The following is a 21,139-nucleotide window of genomic DNA, read 5'->3' as shown; positions in this document are numbered from 1 at the left end:
TGTGTGTGTGTGTGTGTGTGTGTGTGTGTGTGTATTAGAAGAGAGAGATTGATTGATTGATTGATTGATTTTAAGGAGTTGGCTCATGCACTTATGGTGGGTGGCAGGTCTGAAATTTGCAGAGCAGGCTGGCAGGGTGGAGACCTGGAGAAGAGTTGATGTTGTAGCTCAAGTCTAAAGGCAGTTTCCAGAGAGAATTACCTCTTCCTTGAGGGACTTCAGTTATTTTTCTCTCAAGGCCTTCAACTGATTGGATGAGGCCTACCCACATTATGGAGGATAATTTGCTTTATTCAAAGTCTACTGATTTAAATGTTAATATCATCAAAACCCCCCAAACAAACCAACCCTTTACAGCAACATCCAGACTGGTGTTTGACCATATATCTGGGCACTGTGGCTTAGCCAAGTTGACACATAAAATTAACCATCATAGGTACCAAGTAAGTAATTAATTCCAGTGGGGGAAAAAAGATTCCATAGTATTTTCATAAATGAAATTAGCTATGAAAAAAAATTGAAATTAGTATAAGGAATATTAACAAGTTAAAATTAAAAAGAAACATGCATGGCTATGGCCAGGAATATATTTGTATAATATAATTTTTATATTTAAGTGCAGCATAGGAAAACAAAGCATATGAACAAGTATTACAACATATATAATAGAAAATTTTCAGGAAACAGTGATCAGAATGGGATTAAAGGCAAGTATTCCTAAAGAACATGAATTTCGATCAAATTTTGAAGGAAGTGTACAGCTATTCATATCTATGGAGTTGGGGCATAATCCCAAAAGTAGAACACCAAAACCTTATGAGAGGCTTGGAGAAGGAAAGACAGGGAAAAACTGAAGGGGGGCCTTGAATATATATTTTATATTTGTTTAGCTAGGCAATTAAAAAAAAAAACTTCTGAGAGTTAATTAGGAGGGAAGTAATTAAATAAAACATTTCTTAAAGATACTGTTCTGCATGTATTAATGGACTACAGTGGTTTCTAAGCCTAAGCACGGGATGTCAGAACCTGGACAAAGATTTATAAATAGAAAGAGAATCCAGATCTCTTAGAGATTGATCAAGGAACTGACAGAACTTTGTGATTTAATGTTGGAGACAAATATGAGAGAGATATACTAATTTTGTCTAAATTGGAAGTCTGGTGCCATAAGAATGATGTTGTTAATTTTGACAGTGATGTGGAAATATAGAAAATGGGCAGGTAGAATATGGTGAATGTTACACACATATGACTCAAGGGATGTTCAATACAGTAAAAGTTACTACATCACTGTACTATAATATTCTAATATTCTACTCTGAGGCATAAAGTATAGTACCTTCTTATTAAGGAATTTTATTCTACTTGGTGAAACCAGCATACTTTTATTATAAACTTTATAGTGTGAAATTTAATATTTGAAGATATCAGACATGAAATTACTGGTAAATCATCTCTTAGTATCTACTGTGACAAAGACAATGAAAACTGTAGAAGTTCAAAGTGAGAGGGTATTTAAGGGTATTCCTATTTTCAGGGAAGGATTTATGGCAGATATCAGATTTAAGCTCCTATAGATAGGATTTGAAATGTTTTACATAATGGGGCTAATGGGGGCAAGCAGAAAGCCCCACATGTTGGATGCTTAGCTATGGCTAAAATGTACTATGTGTTTTAAAATAAAACTTTGTTAATTTGGATATCTTATAACTTATACACAACCCTTTAATCTGCTTATTATATATAATCATTTTTATATGACCTGCGACTGTAACATCAGTCAGTTGTATAATTTACCTTTTTTTCTTTCACTCGCCATTCTCTTTAGTTTATGTCTCAAAAATCCATGAAAATATTGGTCACTTCTTGAGGGTAGCATTGAGATTATCTGTTATTTCCCTTTGGTCATTGTTTATTTTGTCATCACACTGTGATGTGTGATGATGTGTGATGTGTGCCCTTGTTTTCATTACTTTGCTTTGTCCATAGTCCTAAGAGTGGCATTAATTGGGATGTTTCTTGGTCCAGAGCCAAGTATTCCTACTGTTGTCATTGCGCTTGAGCCTACCTTCTCTTGCTTTCTTTCCAGATAGGAGCTTCTTTGAATGGTGGTATTTCTTCCTGTGCCTGCTTCTCAAGCCCCATTCTAATTTCTCTTCTCCAAACCTTATTGCCTCTTACTGTTATCACTGCCATGGTAAATTTCTTCTTTGGATTGCATTTATAGCAGTTTTTATGATATGCATAGAATTTGAATTACTGAAATAAAACTGTATTTTCTGTACCTCAGTTAATATTGGGTACCTCAGTTTTCATCAAGTCAGATAATTTTCTTAACAAGTTGTCAATGTTTTCAGGGTGTCAGTACAAGTTATCATCTTGCAATACAAAAATGATATCTGGTATTGTTAAGGTTTGTCACAAGGTTACCGGAGATGGAATATTTAAAATATCATGCAATATACATGGAAAACTTTCCATAATTCTAGCTTCTATATTTTAAAAAATAATACTGTTTATTTATAATCAGTCAATGAAGGTGCACTTTAAACAATACTGGGAGAAAAGGATTTAACAGCTCCTGAACATCCTAATACCACTTCTTTCCCTGACCATTTTATTAATTGGAATTCCTCTGGAGATCATTCTGTGGAAAACAACTCCTCCCTCCTCCCACCTTTACCCAAGAGGTCAGAATACAAGTATTCCTTCCTTTGCATGTACTTTAATCTTGCTTAGAGTTATTACGTCTTCCCCCCTTAATTGTTCATTGTTACTACTTCTGTAGTTTCAAAAAATACCCACTATAATTAAAATTCAGGAAGAGCATTGAGACTTCAATGGAGCTGTCAGTTGTTATATTAATTACAATTTACTGAATGGCCATATGATTGGGGAAGAATAGGAACAAGTAATTTGATGGTTAACTGGTACAATTTTTTTTTTTTTACAATTTTTAAATAAACTCTAAATTCTTTACTACATTTATGTGATAACTAGTAGTTTCTTGAATAGTAGTTCTCTAGGTAAGCAAGACAATGTATTTTGGTTAATAAGGAAATAAGAAGGGTTATTTGAAAATATTTAGGTTATTCTCCATAAAATACTGTTCTGTAATCTCCTTAGTCCATTTAATAAAAATTTATTGCCCTCCATTAGAAAGTAGATATAAAAATATTGTTTAGTATGTTAATATGAACCAAACAGTAGTATGTATACCAGCCTAAGAAATGGAATTTTACCAATACAATGGAAACTCCCAGTGTAAACCTATCTCAACACATCCCTCTTTCTGTCTCCTTCTAAATGTAAACACTATACTGAATTTTGTGAGTGTTATTTTTTTAATTTAAAAATATAAGTTTTACATATATATCTATGCCTAAGTAATATAGCCTATTAATTTATTTTTGAACTTTATAAAAAATGGTATATTGTATGTATTCTTCTTAAGATCTACGTTTAAGTTAAGATTCATTTACATTGCTCTGTAAGACATTTATTTTCATGGCTAGATATGAATATGTGATGAATTATTTTATCATTAATTGACACGTTTGTTTTTTCTATTATGAACAGTACTTCAATGAGTATTCTTACAGATGTCTTGTGGTGTACATGCACAGAAGCATCCCTACCTAGGAGTAGAATTGCTGGGTCACAGAGTATATGCACATTCAGGGTTTTTTTTGGGTTTTTTTGTGTTTTTTTTGCGGTACGCAGGCCTCTCACGGTTGCGGCCTCTCCCGTTGCGGAGCGCAGGCTCCGGACGCGCAGGCTCAGCGGCCATGGCTCATGGGGCCCAGCCGCTTCGCGGCATGTGGGATCCTCCCGGACCGGGGCACGAACTTGTGTCCCCTGCATCAGCAGGCAGACTCCCAACCACTGCGCCACCAGGGAAGCCTGCACATTCAGTTTAAATGCTAAATTATTTTTCAGTTTGGCTTGTGACACAGGGTGGCTAGATGTACACTAAAAATTTCCTCTTCTTCCTGGGCAGAGTTAGGTTGTATTTTCCACCTCCCCTGCATTAGGAATGTACACTTAAATGATTTCCAGTCTGTAGAATGTGAGTAGAAGTGGAAGCGCGGAGTCCTAACCACTGGACCGCCAGGGAAGTCCCTCCTTTTCATTTTTAATAATTAACATGTATCTTTTTCTTTCTTGATCTCAAGAGGAGAATTTTATTACTCATTTTAAAGAACTAACTTATGGTTTTATCATTCTCTTTATTGTGTTTTTTTCCATTTCATTAATTTATGCTTTAATATTTCTTCCTTTTCACCTTTTTTCTTTAGATGGGGTGGTTATTTTTTTAGTTAGACATTTAGCTCATTAATTTTCAGTCATTCTTCTTTCCTAATAAAAGCATTTATGAGAATACATTCTCTGAGTATAGCTTTCACAACATTTTATAGTTTTGAAATGTAGTATTTCTTTATTGTTGCATTCTTAGTTTAAAATTTTTTGTTATTTCTTGAGTTGTGAGTTATTTAAGACATAATTTTAAATTTTCAAGTGTATGGCAGCTTTGTTTCTTTTTGACTTTTATTTCTTTGCATTGTGATCAGAGAATGTAGTCTGATAGTGATCGTTCCATTCTTTCTTCCATGTCTCTTAACCTCTCTTTTGTATTTTTCATTTCTCCGTGACTTTGTAGATGATTTTGTCATTTCTGTCTTACAGTTTACTGACTCCATTCAGTATGTTTTAGTTGTTATTTAACATTGTGATTTTACTTATAATGTTTTTCAGTTCTAGCAGTTCTATTTGTCTCTCTTTCAGATTTACCTGTTCATTTTTTATATTCTCTTGAATCTTACTGATGTTTACAATTCACTCTTTTCTTTCGCTTATGTATTAAGCATATTTAATGTTCTATATTTGATATTTCTAATACCTGAAATTTTGCAGGATATTTCTGCAGCCAATTTTGTTGTTTATTTTTGCTGACTTTTTTTATAGTGCCTTGTTTACTTGTGTGTTTTGTGATTTTGTTTCTGAATTATGAACTCATTTTGTATTGGAACCCTGTGTAATTATGGAAATTCTTTTCAGGTTGAGTTCAGGGTACATTCCTCTAGAGAGGATTTTTATTTCCTTCTACTGTGTGCTTGGAGATGGGGGTCTGTGAACCTGGATTTTAACTTAAAATTCGCACTCTTGGTTTTAAAGAATGTCCACATAGTATAGATGAATTCAGGCATCAAATTCTCATGTGTTTGCTAAAGTTGAGGTAAATTTTCCTTGATGTTTGCCTTTAAGGTGTTTGAATTCATTCTTTTCCTGGGTTATTATTTATCTTGGGCCCTGACTTTGTCTGTTGGTCTCTGATCTAACTTCAGGAGGCCTGAGCCTTTTTCCTTGGTTCCATGCATTCCTAGGTTACCAGGATCCACACATGCCCCCTGGAGTATCTGGCAGCTTCACTGCTTGCTTTTCTGTTTGTTCTCTTGATTTGTTTTTATTCTCGACATTAGTGATTTCCTATTGCATTCTTTATGGTATATCCAACATTGAAAAGGATAATTTTTATATTTTATTGAATAATTTTAAACGCTATGTACCAAAAATGTTTTAAGATCTGTAGTTTTTAGTTTATTTCAGGGAAAGGAAATCCTCTTAGAGAATTTTCAAAAGCATGGTTTCTAGAGCCCAACCCAGACCCACAGACCAGAAACTCCAGGATACAGGGCCTGTGGGTATTTTTAAAAGCTTCTTAGATGATTCTGATGCACTGCAAGGTTTGAGAATCACTGACATAGAAAAAGTTGACAATTTAGTTGTGTAAACTTAAATAATTAAATATTGATAGCTAATGTTTATTGAAGATAAGGTAACATACATAGTAGAATGCAATAATCCTAGCTATAAGTATTATTATTAATTAATTAATTAATTTGTTTGTTTTTTGGCTGCGTTGGGTCTTCGGTGTTGTGCGCAGGCTTTCTCTAGTTGTGGCTAGCGGGGGCTACTCTTCGTTGAGGTGCGCAGGCTTCTCATTGTGGCTTCTCTTGTTGCGGAGCACAGGCTCTAGGCTCACGGGCTTCAGCAGCTGTGGCACGCAGGCTCAGTAGTTGTGGCTCAGGGGCTCTAGAGTGCAGGCTCAGTAGTCATGGCGCATGGGCTTAGTTGCTCTGTAGCATGTGGGATCTTCCCGGACCAGGGCTCGAGCCCGTGTCCCCTGCATTGGCAGGAGGATTCTTAACCACTGTGTCACCAGGGAAGCCCTGTAAGTATTATTATTATGTGCTAGGCTCCATTCTAAATCTTTCACACATGTTGTCATTTATTCCTCACAGCAACACTATAGCTACTACTACTATCCTCATATTATAAATGAGTAAATTGAAGCACAGAGAATGTAGCACAATTGATATTTGAATTCAGATAGTCAGTCTAATTCCAGAGCATGTAAGCTTAACCCATCATCTTTATAGTCTTCCAGCTACTTCACAAACATTTTATTGATTCCCAGAGGGCATCTAACATTACAGAATATAGCAGGAAAAATATATTTGAATCATTACATATTCATGTTGATTCAGCATAGGTACTGGGGAAGGAGGATAGTATAGTAGAAATAGCTTCAACTGGTAGTGAGATAGACAGGCATGGGTCTTTCCTCATCTGCTTGCTGTGTAGCTATAAGAAAGTAATTTATCTTTTCTGAGCTCTTATTTTCTCATTGGTAAAGGAGAATAATTATTTTTACTTCATAGAGATTTTGAAGAAATAAAATTAAGTAACATATTGCTTGACATACAGTGTATGGTCAGTATCAGATTCAAGGTATCCCCTAAGAAAATTATGTTGACTCCCATACAGAATATTGTAGTAAGCTTTAGTCTGGGAGCAGTTGATGGTGCTGGTGAGGGCAATGCTGACTGTCTGTATTGAGAGTATACTTGATGCCAAGCACTGCCCTAGGCTCTGGAAGCCGTGAGTAAAACATAGCCTTCCTGCTCTCAAGGAGCTTATAGTCCACTTGGGGTGGGGGCGGATCCAGACAGATACACAGGCAAATACTTTGCTAGATGCTGTTATGGGGGAAGCATAGGGTTCTGTGGGAGCATATAGGTGGGTTACTCAGTCAAACCATAGCGGATGAAGAATGGCTTCCCAAAGGGAGGCGGATAATGATGTGAAGGATTAGACTAGTAAGTCTAGATAGAGGGCAAAGAGACGGCTGGTAGAAATTTGTCATTGCTACAAAGGTGTCCCATTCATTAATGAAATAGGTGTCCTCAACATTAGTGAAGATTTCAGGGATACCAGGAAAGTATGCTTTTGTCAGGTCAGTGTTGAAATATTAAGAGCCTACTTTTAGGTTTAGGTGTTACTAAAACAGTTTTTAAAAAGTAAAATAAGAAGGGCTCTATTTATATATAATAATGAAATTTCTATCAAATAGCACTTTCTGAGGTCTTGTATTCACATGGCCTACATACTTGTTATTCAACATTATTGTCACATTAGGTTATACTTACGGGGATGAGAGAGGGAAAGGCACAAAGAAACAGTGAACTTCAGAGGATGGAAATGATGATTTGTGAGTTGGGGTGAATACCGCTACCACTATGTGCTGTTGATACATTTCCCTTTCTCTCATCATCCTTACTCACATGTGATGAAAAATTATTTGTTTGAATGGCTCATTGACAGTTCAATTTTAATTTGGTGTAGTACACTGCTCTGGTGGTTTGATATTGATCAACAAAATTGTATATATAGGAGATAAGATTTCTTTCCATCTTTTTCTAGTGCCCCTTCCCAATAAAACAACCTACTAAAAATATGGAAGGGAAAGATCACTCCTATGGCAAAACTGGGGTAAGAAAATGAGAATGAATAAAGAATTCCTTGGAAGGGAAGGAATATGGGTCTAGAAGAAAGAAGAGGGTGTTGAAATAGGCTATTGTAATGGATAAAATGATATCAAAAATTAAAGGAATAATGAATGAGCTTGGTCTTTAAAAACACCTCCAAGGCAAGCACATTCTGGCAGCCTGAAGAATGTGACTTGATGTAAGAATAGACTTTGATCTCCTACAGCTCATCTTGTACATCCATATGAGGACTGTGGTTTTTGCAAGAGCCGTCCCTGACTTGAGCTGGGTCAAGTGGAGCAATTGATGTGGGTATTTGGAAACATTGGAAACCAGTTGTTGGGGTTAAAGCTGTTAGTCCCTGAGGGGTAAGCAGAGGGTAGAAAGAAAAAGGTAAAAAATGAAATCATGTTTGTGAAAGTAAATTCTGAAAAAGATACTTAGGAAAGTTTATAAAATGAGGTTGAAACTATGAACATGTTTGCTGTGATAATAAATCTTAGATACTAGGACTGGCCAAAAACTTGAAGAGAGAAAAACAGTTTTAGGCGCCCCCCTCCCTGCTACCGCCACCCCCCGAAAAAAACCCTACCAAAAAACAAACAAACAAAAATCCTTTATAATTCTGTCCCACAAACCTATGTAGAAATCTGCACTGTTTGGACCTTTATGGCATGAAGTTGGGGGAGGGTGGTAGATACCTTGAGCATAAAAATCATGTAGGTTCAGTGATTGTGGTGGTGTTGGGATATGTTGAATTCTTGGTGTCTTTGTGGGGAAGTATTTGTGCCTCACTGGGTTTATTTTAGCAAGGACTCTTAACTACCTTTGGGTACTTTTCTAAGAGTTTGTTGTGTTTTAAAGGGATTGTGATTGTTTTGTCAGGTTCAAAATAATTCTCGAAACTGGACATTATGGTCTCTCTACTCTCAACTTCTGGTTTTCCTCTTACCTTTATTCATTTTTTTCTCTCTCTGTCTCTCTTTTTTGTTGTTGTTGTTACTTGATCTTCCAGCTTTAACTGCCCCCCTCCTTAAATATGGGAGTGTTTCCATAGTAATCCGTTCTCCTCTCTTCACACTTTTCCTTGATCATCTCATCTATTACATTATCATCAACATGTCCATGATTCGAAAAACCTTTATATCCCACTACTTTGGAGGTCAGCTGGATAAGATCTGCTTGGATGTCATATTCATAATTAATGTGTACATTAACTGAATAACTGAATTCATTAGCTTCTCCCTCAGACATCTCATCTCCTGTAAACTCAGTCTTGGCTGAGTGGCTTTAATATACATCCAAACTCCCATGATAGGTCACTTGGTGTTTGTAGAACTTCTTTAGAGAATGTAATCCTGAATGTAAATAAAGTTTTAGCCAGAAAGATGCCTCATCATAGCATTGTTTTTAATAGCAAAAAAATTGGCACTAATCTAAAGTCCTGCACCACTGCCCTGCTTAAAAACTGACACACACACACACACATACACACAGAGGAATATTTTACAGGCAATGTAGAAAAATATTTAATAGCATGAGAAGTTATATATATAAATTTAGTGGAAAAAGATGCTCTTCATATGTACACTGATACCATAATCATTAAAACTATAAAAAGAACTGTGTGTCTATATTTGTAGAAGAATATGTATACAAAGGTTTGAATTAATTCTAGATGGAACAGTTTTTGGTGATTTTTATTTTATTCTTTTCATCTACGTGTATTTTCTAGACTTGTACAGTAAACATGAATTACTTTCATAATTCACACGTGGAGACAGTGTGGACTCTATTTTTCACCTCCAACTCTTGTTGATTTAGTCCAGTGTCTCATTCAACCCAGCTGTTGCTGCATGAGTTCAACTGCTCATTGTATCAGAATTGGACTATCATAGCAACCCCCTTGATTCCATTGCTCAGCTGCCAGAGCTATCTTCCTAAAAATCTTAACTGGTCAGGTTCTTCCCTTGCTTAACCTTTCCAGTTTAGGTAGCTAAATGTTAAATCTCCAAAACCATCAGGAGTAGAGTAAATTTTGAATGTTTTCCCTTGTTACAGCTGACTCTGTATTTAGCCAACTCAGGATGTAATATAACGTTTTCTCTTAACCCTAACCAAGTCACCTTTGACCAGAGAGCAGATAGTCATGCCAGATTGGGGTTGGAGGAAGGGAGAAAGTGGGAGGGAAAATATGAATTGAACTCAGGTGTTTGCAAATCTTTGCTCTTTGCTTGTCCCTTCTGTTCTACCTCTGCAACCTGTCATATTTTGCCCTTGCTGGGTGGGGTTTTTGTTTGTTTGTTTTCTATTCAAAGGACAGTGTATTGGTTTCCTTGAGTATTTAGTCAGTAAGAACAAATAGCCAAATAATGAAAATCCACCAGTTTTAGTGCCAATTATTATATTAGCCGATCCTATTAGGAGTATTTATTGAAGCATGTCATGCTAATAGTCCCTGAGTGTAATTATACTTGCAGATTTTTCTTGCTTTCAGGGAGTCTCTAACATGTTCCAGATGGTTAAATAGGAAAGAGTAGACATTTTGTACTGTCTTTTCAATTATGATTAGGAATTTGATGTTACTTACTACTTATGTTAATGTTATTGCTTTTGTTAGATCTAAACATGAGAGGAATTTAAACAAAAAAAATTTTTTTTAAACTCTTCTACTATGGTCAACAATTAACAGGAGTTTTCATAGATTCTTTTCCTCTGTTAAATTGTTTAATTAATTTAAGCATCATTAAAAGGAGATAATTGCATCGTAAGTAGTAATTCATTTATGAATATAGTCCTTAATTTATTCTTGGAAAGTATTCACTTGGGTTTGTTTCAGACTTAAAATTACATGGTGAACTTTCTTGAAAATTTACATGAGACTGAAATAGAATAATTTTCCAAACTGTTGAAGGTTCTTTGACCTTTTCCACAACCTAATATGACCCTAGATTCAAAATCAGTGGGATATTTACTTTAAATTTTTCCAGTAGTAGTAGTGATGACTTTCCTTCATGTATTCATATTCTCTGGTCTGCCATTAACGGACCATCCAGCTTCTCTCATTTGCAAGGCAGTTTACCAAAGACAGGCTTATAGCCTTTGAAATCAGAACAGAAAAGTTAATAGAGCATAGGGATCCAGACCCATAATCCTTGGCTTCATTATGACCTTATGTTAACCAATTTGCTAACTGGTTAGTTGACGTGAAGAAATATGTTGTTTTCCAATAAGAGATAGAATACTCTGTCATTCACTTTAACAGCCTGTATATTTTCATAATGTAATTGTTGAGGGAGGACAAATGGTTCTTCCATAGACTGCCATTCTCTGTCCTTGGAGCGTACTTCAAGAGTTCTTGCAAACTAGAAAACAAGTAAAAAACATAAAAATAGAATACCAACATTATTTTTTTGGTGATGAATGAAAGCATACTATTCCTAAAGATTTTGTTGGGATGAAGGGAGTAGCTTACATTCTATATCATCCAGGAAGACTTACTTCCTGTCAATTGCCTTTAAATATCTTTGTTCATTCTCACACTTTCCTGTTTCTCATTAAGCTACTGCATCTCTATCTCTTCTTGACCTTCTTTCCCCCAAACAACTTGCCGCCTCAGCCTCTTCAGACTCCTCAGTGCTTTTCCTTCATGCCTGCTCTACAAATTCTTTATAGTTTTTCCAGGTAAAATTCTTATCCTTCTATAAAATTCTTTAAATTCCTTCCCAGCAAGATCAAAGTTAGCCTAAACCAAGACTCAGAAAGGCATATCTTTGAGGAGATGCAGTTCATCTTGCAATAATAAACTGGCATTAAATTGGGATTTCCATTTTCATGACTGTTGCCAAACTTTGTTATTTGGTTTGTTTAGCATGTGCAGCAAATGTTGTGATCAAGTTATTATTAACTATTCAATATTGTGAGTCTATCTGAGAATAAGAAAAATAATATGGACAAATTTAATTCATATTTTTGTGTGTTTTAAAGTATTATATATATTCATTTGTCTCATGTATAAAAATTTGATTTTATACAAAAATATGTTAAGATGGGATTAATTTTTAAAAGAATGATTCAGGGCTTCCCTGGTGGCGCAGTGGTTGAGAGTCTGCCTGCTGATGCAGGGGACACAGGTTCGTGTCCCGGTCCGGGAGGATCCCACATGCCGCGGAGCGGCTGGGCCCGTGAGCCATGGTCGCTGGGCCTGCGTGTCCGGAGCCTGTGCTCCGCAACGGGAGAGGCCACAACAGTGAGAGGCCACGTACTGCAAAAAAAAAAATAAAGAAAGAATGATTCATACTAGGATTCCATTGAATGAAATATTTCAGTTTTACATATAAAGAATGAAGTTTGATTTATAAAATTTAGTATATGCAAGACCTTTCCAGGCATCAGTATGAGTTACATGTATGTGATGAAATTCAGGCTAATTAGGGAAAATACCTCTCTGGGTTAATGGTAAGAGATGATGATAAGATATTTGAAAAGCAGTACTGCTATGGATTCTATGATACTACTACTGTGGATTCTATGATAGTACCTGATACTATCTTTGATCTAGTTAATAACGAAACTAGAATTTTTTCTTACCCGTTCTTTGCGGTATCACAGCCTCTATCTCTTTCACCCACTCCACTTTTATCATGATGTGGAAAGAGTTGTTACTGTGATTCCCATAATCTTGGAGGCAGGGAGAATTTACTTATCCACCTGACCGCTTTCCTGGACTTTGATGCTTGAAACACTCCTGTCTTCTTCAAATATTTAGAAAATTGCGGTAATGGTACTTCAGTCCTCATCTTCCCTAAGGTTTCCTTTGTCCCCTTAATATACATCCGGTGGATTTAAGATCTCTTTGGGGACTTCCTGCTGCTGCAGTGGTTAAGAATCCGCCTGCCAATGCAGGGGACATGGGTTCGAGCCCTGGTCTGGGAAGATCCCACATGCCGTGGAGCAACTAAGCCTGTGCACCACAACTACTGAGCCTGAGCTCTAGAGCCGCGAGCCACAACTACTGAAGCCCACGCGCCCTAGAGCCCATGCGTTGCAACTACTGAGCCCACGTGCCGCAACTTCTGAAACCTGCACGCTCCAGGGCCCATGCTCCGCAACAAGAGAAGCCACCGCAATGAGAAGCCCGCACACCGCCACGAAGAGCAGTCCCTGCTCGCCGCAACTAGAGAAAGCCCGCATGCAGCAATGAAGACCCAACGGAGCCAAAAAATAAATTAAATTTAAGAACAAAGAGAAAAAAGATCTCTGTTTTTTTCTTTTCCCTTTGAACACTTTAACCACAGCACCTCAGTGTTTAACTGAACATAGGTACTGTCTATAGATTCAAATTTCATTTTATGTGTGTATGTGTGTGTGTTCTGGCAGCTTTCTAAGCAGAGCTCATGAATTTGCATTCTCCATAGGTCCAATTTGTTACTGGTTTCTATATTCCTGTGTCCTAGGAGGCTGTGTTAGGAATTAGTACATACGTTTATCTCATTTCCCCAAACCTAATGTATGACCTTACTCTGTTAGCTGACTCAAGTTCTGTTCATGGCATGATAGGTGCATGGTAGTAGTAGTGACAACTCTATTCCCCATGTGTTCTGACTCATTAACTGCGTGAGAGGAAAATGCTCAGCCACTCCAAGGAAGTCAGGCTGAATCAGTCTGGCAAAATGGGTGTCGAATGTAGAAGAGGGAGAACCATAGAGCAGTTTGACCTTTTAGTGCACATTGTCCCCCACCTGCCAGGTACATAGACAGTAATTATACTAGAATTTGACATAAATAACAATTAATTTTCTTCCCTTCTGGGGAGGACGGAGCAAAGGTAAATGCAATGTTAAAGTTCTTGATTCTTCTATGCCAGGGTTTTTCAGTCTTAGCACTATTGTCATTTTGGGTAAGATAATTTTTTTTTTTGCAGTACGCGGGCCTCTCACTGTTGTGGCCTCTCCCGTTGCAACGCGCAGGCTCAGCGGCCATGGCTCACGGGCTTAGTTGCTCTGCGGCATGTGGGATCCTGCCGGACCAGGGCACGAGGCCGCGTCCCCTGCATCGGTAGGCGGACTCTCAACCACTGCGCCACCAGGGAAGCCCTGGTCAGATAATTTTTGTTGTGGGCGCTGTCCTGTGCATTTTAGAAGGTTCAGCAGCATCTCTGGCCTCTACCCACTAGATTCTAGTAGCACTTCCCACCCCAAATTGTGACAACCAAAAATATCTCCAAACATTGCTAAATGTTCCCTGGAAGATACTGTAGGTCCCAGCTGAGAACTGTTGTCCTGCACTTAATGCACTTTTGATTATATGATGAGGACAAGTTCTTAGAAGATTGATTGCTTTCTATGTGCAATTTGATTATTTTGGCAACTCTAGAAAGCTGGTACCAATTTACATTCCTGACAATGTTGTGGGATATTGCGTATTTCCTTAGACCCTCAGCAGTGCTGTATTTTGTCAGTCTTTTTAATCTTTTACCTATCTGATAGATGAGAAATTACTTTGCCTTAATTTTAATTCAAACAATTAATTAGGTTGGATATTCTTTTCATTTTTATTGTCCAGTTGAAGATCATCTTATATGCATTGTTTATTTTTGTTCTTTGCCCTTCTTTGGCGGGATGTTAACTTGGTCATTTGTGGGATTATGAGATTGTTTTCACTGTTAGGAATTTTTCACAGTTTCATGGTTAAAAATTATCACTTAAAAAAATTATCACTTTTTCTTTATAGCTTCCAGCTTAAATTTATAACTAGCTTTATGTTCATGTCTTTCCTAGAAGATTGAATTTATTGAGATGTCATATATAAGATACTCAATATATTTTTAGACTAAATTTAATGTAGAGGAGCATTGGTACTTCTCCAAGGAAAGAGTGAAATGTATACGTGCATGCGAGTGTTAGTGTGTGCATGAATGTGTGTATATATGTTTGTGCATGTTTACATGGGCACCTAAGAAAAGAAGGCTAAAACACTGAGCTGTAGGTATGTCTGCATTTGCCAGACATTGGAAGGATATTGAGAAGTTGATGGCAGGCAATATAGTTTCTTGGAATGCACCTGAAAGCTCAAAGAGAATATTGCTCTTAGAACTGGCAGAAGGTTCACTGTAAATATCCCTAGCCATATTCTAGAAGGTCAGACAAGAGATAAGGGTAGGGAGGGTTAAAAGGAGTTAGAGATGACAATTCAGAACAGTGATATAGTAAGGGTGTAGCTTAAACTTCATAGTGGAGTCTAAGTAACATAGAATTTGGGAGATGTAGGTGTAGGTTGGTGGGAGAGCCCAGCTTATATGGATTATCAGTTAAACTTTCTTACTTTTTCCATTTTTATCGGGGAATTTCTGTTCCTCAGTGTTCCTAGATATCATCTTATTTTCCTTTTCTAGGCTCTGGATCTTTTTCTTTGAAAGGATCTTTGCCGCCTTCCTTAAGAGCAAAGAAAGAGATAAGAAGTATACGTCCAGAGCAAAAATTCACAAAATATGGTCTGTGGACTCTTGGGGCCCTGCTTGGGCTGCCATAACAGAATACCATAGACTTCATGGCTTAAACATGCACTTGCAAAGAATATGTATTCTGCAGTTTTGGGGCATAGTGTTGTAAAAATGTCAGTTAGGTCCAGGTGGTTGATAGTACTGTTCAAATTTCTAAGTCTTTATTGATTTTTTTTTTTCAGAGGGGTCTGCTTCTATCAGTTGATGAGAGGGGGGTGTTAAACTCTCCAACTCTAATGTGTGTTTGTTTTTCTCCATTTAATTCAGTCATTTTTTTGCCTCTTTTATCTTCAAGCTCTGTCATTAGAGGCTATGATAGATAATAGGAGACCTTGAATGCTAGGTAACAAGAGTGCAAATTCTTTATGGAAACTGTGGAAAAGCCCTGTTGAGTGGTGACTAGGGGTGTGACATTGTGAACATGGAGCTGTGGAGAATTGTTTAGCAGGATGCGCTGTGTAGGCAGACCAGGAGTAGAGGTTAGATATGCTGGTAAATTGCCTCAGACTTGGATTGCTAACAGTATGGAGTATAATGATGTTATTAATGGATTGAATATAAGAAATGCAAGAAGGAGAGGTGGGTTAAACAGTCCTAAGAAACTAAGTAACTGGCAAAATACTAGTATGGTTGCGAATGATAGCAGTGTACTTAGTAGTGACTTTGAGGGATAGTGATGAGCAATTTCTTTTTGGCCCATTAATTTGGGGTGTTGCCTGGATATACAAATATAGACATCATATAGGTAATAATGAGAAGCTCAAGATTAGAGAAAGAGGATAAGAGGTTCTTTCTGCTCCGTTTTTATTATACACATACTACGAAATCATTCATTTCTGAAATAATTTTGGGATTAAGTTTTTCTTATTTGTGGCCTCAGCCCGGATGTTACCCTCACATATAAACTCTCCTTACTCACTCAGTCTAAAGTAGCTCCCCTAGTAACTCTCTCCCTGAGGTTATCCAGTTTTATTTACTGATCTTTTCCTCCCATTTGAATGTGAGCTTTGAAGAGTAGGAACTTCATCGCTGTTGTTCAGTGCTGTACCCCAGCAGCTGGTACAGTGCTTACCACGTATTGGGCTCTTAAATATTTGAGGATGGAATGACTCTTGTCTGTTACAAAAGAAATGATGTGTACTGAGTAAAAGAAATAAAAAGAAATGTTTTACTATTTGGTTTTAAGAATACCTTGCGAATGTTTATTACCAGTTTTTTTAAGTCATAAGGCTAGACCTTTGGTTATTATCCACTCCCCCACCCCAAGATATGTCATGTTACTAATGGAAAGTTCTAATTAAATGTAACCATAGATTTGCATACCTCATTACATGATTATAACTTTGTATTCCAAAAAATGGAATTTATTAAAACCTCTAAGCACATATCCTGGTCACGTCTCTATTTTAAAAGATAATATGTAATTTAGAAAGATCATAAAAAAGAAAGAGAAATAATCTAGATAGAAATAGTTTTATCAATTAACTTTAGTGAGTATCTATCCTTGGCTACCCTTGAGAGGTACGAAGAGGTAGTAAAACCATCTTTGTCAATTGACAGTGTGGAGGGGTAGATAGTGCACATAGAACACTGTGTAATGCAAACATTCATCTGGTAACATATGTACCAATTTTAACTGTTACTAAAAATGATCAAACCTTTGCTTTGTTTTAGGCCTTAGTAAAATGCTATTTTCTAACACATATAAATCACGTATTGGGAATTAAAATCTGATCTGAGCACCTTGCTATAATGTTTTAGACATTTAAAATAGCTTAGTTTTGGAAATTCCCTGGCGGTCCAGTGGTTAGGATTCTGGGCTTTCACTGCCAGGGGCTGGGTTTGATCCCTGGACGGGGAAAGATCCTGCAAGCCGCATGGTGCACCAAAAAAAAAAAAACCAAAAAACACTACAGTAGCTTAGTTTTGATAGTCGTCGACAATTGCCTTCCAATTTAGTAGAATTGCTCTTTAGGAAAGAACTAAACTCTTGTAGTTAAGGTGTTAAGTTTCATTTTTAGCTCTTTGAGTGTGGACTCTCTCCAACACGCTGGTGTTTTCTCTTGCCTTGTGGCAAAAACAGAGAGGTAAATTATATTGCAGAATCCAGCCACAGAAATAGGCGTTCCCCGATTAGTAGAGACTAATCTAGTAGTTTTACTACTTTCAGCATTCTTTCCTCCCTGTGTTCTCACCTCCAAACCTTTGCCTAATCCCTTATATTAATAATCTAGTATACCTCTCCCCGAGCCTCTGATACTCCTCTTGGATTTGTTTAGAAAGACTTGTAATGTCCTTTGACCAGTTTAATGATCCTCATTCTAAGTTTTTAACTGCACTACCATTCTTGAATTAGAACAGGTTCATTAATTCCACAAATTAACCTTTTAAAAGGTTAATATTTGTATACCTACTGTGTATACCTACTGTGTGCCCGTTAAAAAATATACACCTGGCATCTTACAGTATAGTGAGGGAGACTGGTGGTAAACACAATCACACAAACGAATATGTAAATAAAAACAGTGAAAAATGCTAAGAAGAAAAAGTAGAAAGTGCTATGAAAGTGTCATGGAGGGCTGATTTTGATTATGGGCTAAGAGAAGTAGAATTTTAGTTAAAGCTTGAACAATGAATAGGAACTGAGCAGGTGGAGGGATTATCCACAGCAGAGAATAGTAGTGAAGTACTACTATTAGTACTACTATTAGTGAAGGCCTTGGAGTGGGGAAAAAAGATTGGGGAATAGAGAGGAACTGAGGATGGATCAGTGTGGCTAAAGTGCAGTGTGCTGTGAGGAGAGGTGGCTATGTCATGAGTTTTGGATTTTGTTATATGTGAGATAAAACTTCATGGAAGGAGTGTAAGCAGGAATAGGGTAGCGGATTTGTATGTCTGTGGATTGATGATTTATTTTTGAAATAGACTAGATGGGGCTTGGTGATTAACATATTATAGGTTGTGAGAGTGGAAAAGATTTCAAGGGTGACATCTGAGTTTCTGGTAGCAGCAGTTGGGTGGGTGTGAGGTGCCTTTTTTTTTTTTTTTTTTTTTGGTGTGGGGGATAGGGAAGAGTCAAGGAAAAGGAAAACGGAGTTTAGTTTGTAACTCCTTAATAAATAGGCAGATGCTTGCAGGAATGGAGCTTAGAGTAGAGCATTAAAAATAATAGGAGCATTCTTTTGAGAATAGCTTGTCTCCAAAATAGATGTGTTTATACTATATCCAGAATTATTAGTATTAAAATCCACTAGTCTAGGCTTTTCAGTGTTTATCTCTTTAATGTAAATGTAAAAGTAGACGTACGAGTCATTAATATTTTAGATTCAGTAGTTGATATGCAGGCAGTTAAACACACAGTTTTGGTTTTAAGGTTATAATCTGCCTTTTTTTTTTTAAAGGGGAGCAAGAAATAGAAATTAAGATACAACAAAGTATTCAGGAATTGGCTTCTTACTGTACTTTAAAAAAATGATTTTTTTAATCTTTAAAACTTAGAATGTAAGTATTAGTATCTCCTTAGAAGCAGAATGAGAGTTAAAAACAAAAGCCATATGAAGGTACATACAGTTCCCTGAATATGTATTACTGAAACGAATAATTAAAGAAATGCATGATACCTTAGTCTGGCAAAAACTAAGGGAAAATATGATGGCTGCCATCATTTATTAGAAAGGGAGCTGCTGAGTTGAACAGATATTAAACTTGGTTGGCTATGGTCTATTTATTAATCAAACACTTCACAGTGTTTACCATGTGCCACACTGTCCTAAATAACTTAAGTATATTAAACGTTTAGTCTCCTAACAACTCTTGAGTAGGTACAAGTATTATCCTGCATTTTGTAGTTGAGGAAACTGATGCATGGAGAGGTTAAGGTCAGAAAGCTGGTAATGGAGTTGGGCTCTGCAGTCCATACTTTAAACTATAATGCATTACTACCTGGGTTGTAAGAAGGGAATGTGGTTGGCTTTAGGCAGATGAGGATAGCTAAAGCTCAGTTCATTTATTTCACAAGTGTGAGGTTTTACTGTATCAATACACTAGAGTTTACTAATCCCTGCTATTAATGATGGGCATCTAGGTTGTTCCTGTTTTTTGCTCTTAGACACATTGCTAACATGAACAGTTTTCTTCATATCTCTTGTTGCATATGTGCATGAAGAATTTCCTTGGGGTCATGGTTCTCTTTAGTGCTGCTTCACGGTAGAATTCTTGCCACTTACCAAGATCTGTTTCCCAGCTAGTGTCCCTTTGGAACTCTTGCTCTTACCATAGAGCAACATTTTTCATATCTTTCCAACATAATACAATTTTATCTTCAAACAACACCCATGAATTTACCCAGATTTTTAAGACACCCCAAAAATTGTGTGCAGAGATAAGTATTTTTCTGGAGAGAGATTGCAAGGTTTTCATAAAAGCATTTTGTAATCCTAAGAACAATGAAGTCAACCTTCTAAAAATTAAAGATTAACAAGGAAAATTAAGTAAATATTGTCATTCTATTAAAAAAAAGTTCTGTCTTTAAAGTCTTCATTTTCTTCTAGACCTCTTCATAGATAGTGTTAATAAGAAAAAGCAACTACATACTATAGAGAAGTCAAATAAATACATATTTTTAATTTTTTTTAACACTAGTAGGGATGGCTTGATTTCAAATTTTATTTAGATCATTTTTGTCTTTGATTTGGAGAGTCTGACTCTTGTGTCATCACTAATAGGAAAGTAAGTAGCATCATTTTTTTCTTCATTCTTTCAAAAATCTTTCAGTCTCCCAAGGAAAAAAGACTTATTTCTTCATACAATTTTTTAAGTGCCTTTTTCTTTCTTAAAGTTTATTTGGGGTAGAATTCATAAGAAAACAGATGTTACTATAGAATCTTAAGTCCATTTAACCAAAATAATTTATAATTGCCACTAATGTTAATGGTTTATTTATGACAATCTACTATAGGATGACTTGACAGCAGAGCTAAACTAAGCTATTAATCCCAGCACACTGGGCGTTTTGGCTAACGTTATCCCTTTCTCTCCTCATCAAAAAGTATATCATAAAGAAGGAAAGTTAAAGTAACTTTATAATAAAGATAACCTTCAATCTGCGCTAATTTTATTAAAGTAATTAATCTATGAACGTTGTAATTTTAACTGTTATTAGTAACAAGTTCCTTTCATCACACTTTACAGTTAATGTATGTGGGAGAGAAAATCTACTGCCCTTAGAGGTTTGAGAGTTTCTTTTATTTCCTTACAGAAAAGAGAGCATTAGACCACAGCTTCTTTTGACACTCAGCAACTGTTACCTTATGAGATAATGGAAGATGGATTGTTTTTTCCTGCTTTCCCAAAGTCACAGTCCGTGATATCAGCTACCAATAGGTGTATGGAGAAGTGTTCCATTGGTCTAAAGCTGACTCTTTTTCTGAACTTTCCTGATTAACTGTTGCATAGGACTTGCTGCCTATCGTTAATTCTGTTTCTGGCAGATAATTCTTAATATTATTGAGTAATTTCAATTGCTAATTGGTTCTTGAGGATGTCAGGATGGTGGATTTTAAAATTCTCAAAAAGATTAAGGCGTTAATAACATACTTGAAACAAAACCTTAAAAAGATTACAAAATAACAGGAAGATTAAAAATAAATAAAATATTAAAAATAGTATCATAGTATTTGATTCCAAAGAAATTAATAGGTTGAGCACACATTTAATATTGTTCCCACCCCAAACCATAGTTTAGTTAAACAACAACCAAAATAAGGTCAACAAGGGTTGTTGTTGTTTTTAGTCATAAATCAAGAGATGT

The 21,139-nt window shown here is 36.4% G+C and overlaps 1 protein-coding gene across 6 annotated transcripts in view; it reads left to right on the top strand.

The window, feature by feature from the left end:
- The window catches only part of NCOA1 (nuclear receptor coactivator 1), a 366,502-nt gene that overhangs the window by 220,800 nt on the left and 124,563 nt on the right, over positions 1-21,139 (top strand). Inside the window, exon 2 of one of the 6 annotated variants that reach the window (XM_027113707.1) lies at positions 7,765-7,833. The exons of the other annotated variants lie outside the window; for them this stretch is intronic. The gene's annotated coding sequence lies outside the window, so the exon portion shown is untranslated. The remainder of the gene's footprint in view (positions 1-7,764; positions 7,834-21,139) is intronic. 6 annotated transcript variants of the gene reach the window in all.

This window comes from Aethalodelphis obliquidens, unplaced genomic scaffold (assembly GCF_003676395.1).
Source record: "Aethalodelphis obliquidens isolate GAN/ISIS:26980383/991018 unplaced genomic scaffold, ASM367639v1 scaffold12, whole genome shotgun sequence".
NCBI lineage: Eukaryota > Metazoa > Chordata > Mammalia > Artiodactyla > Delphinidae > Aethalodelphis > Aethalodelphis obliquidens.
This window is presented reverse-complemented; position numbering and strand designations above follow the sequence as displayed.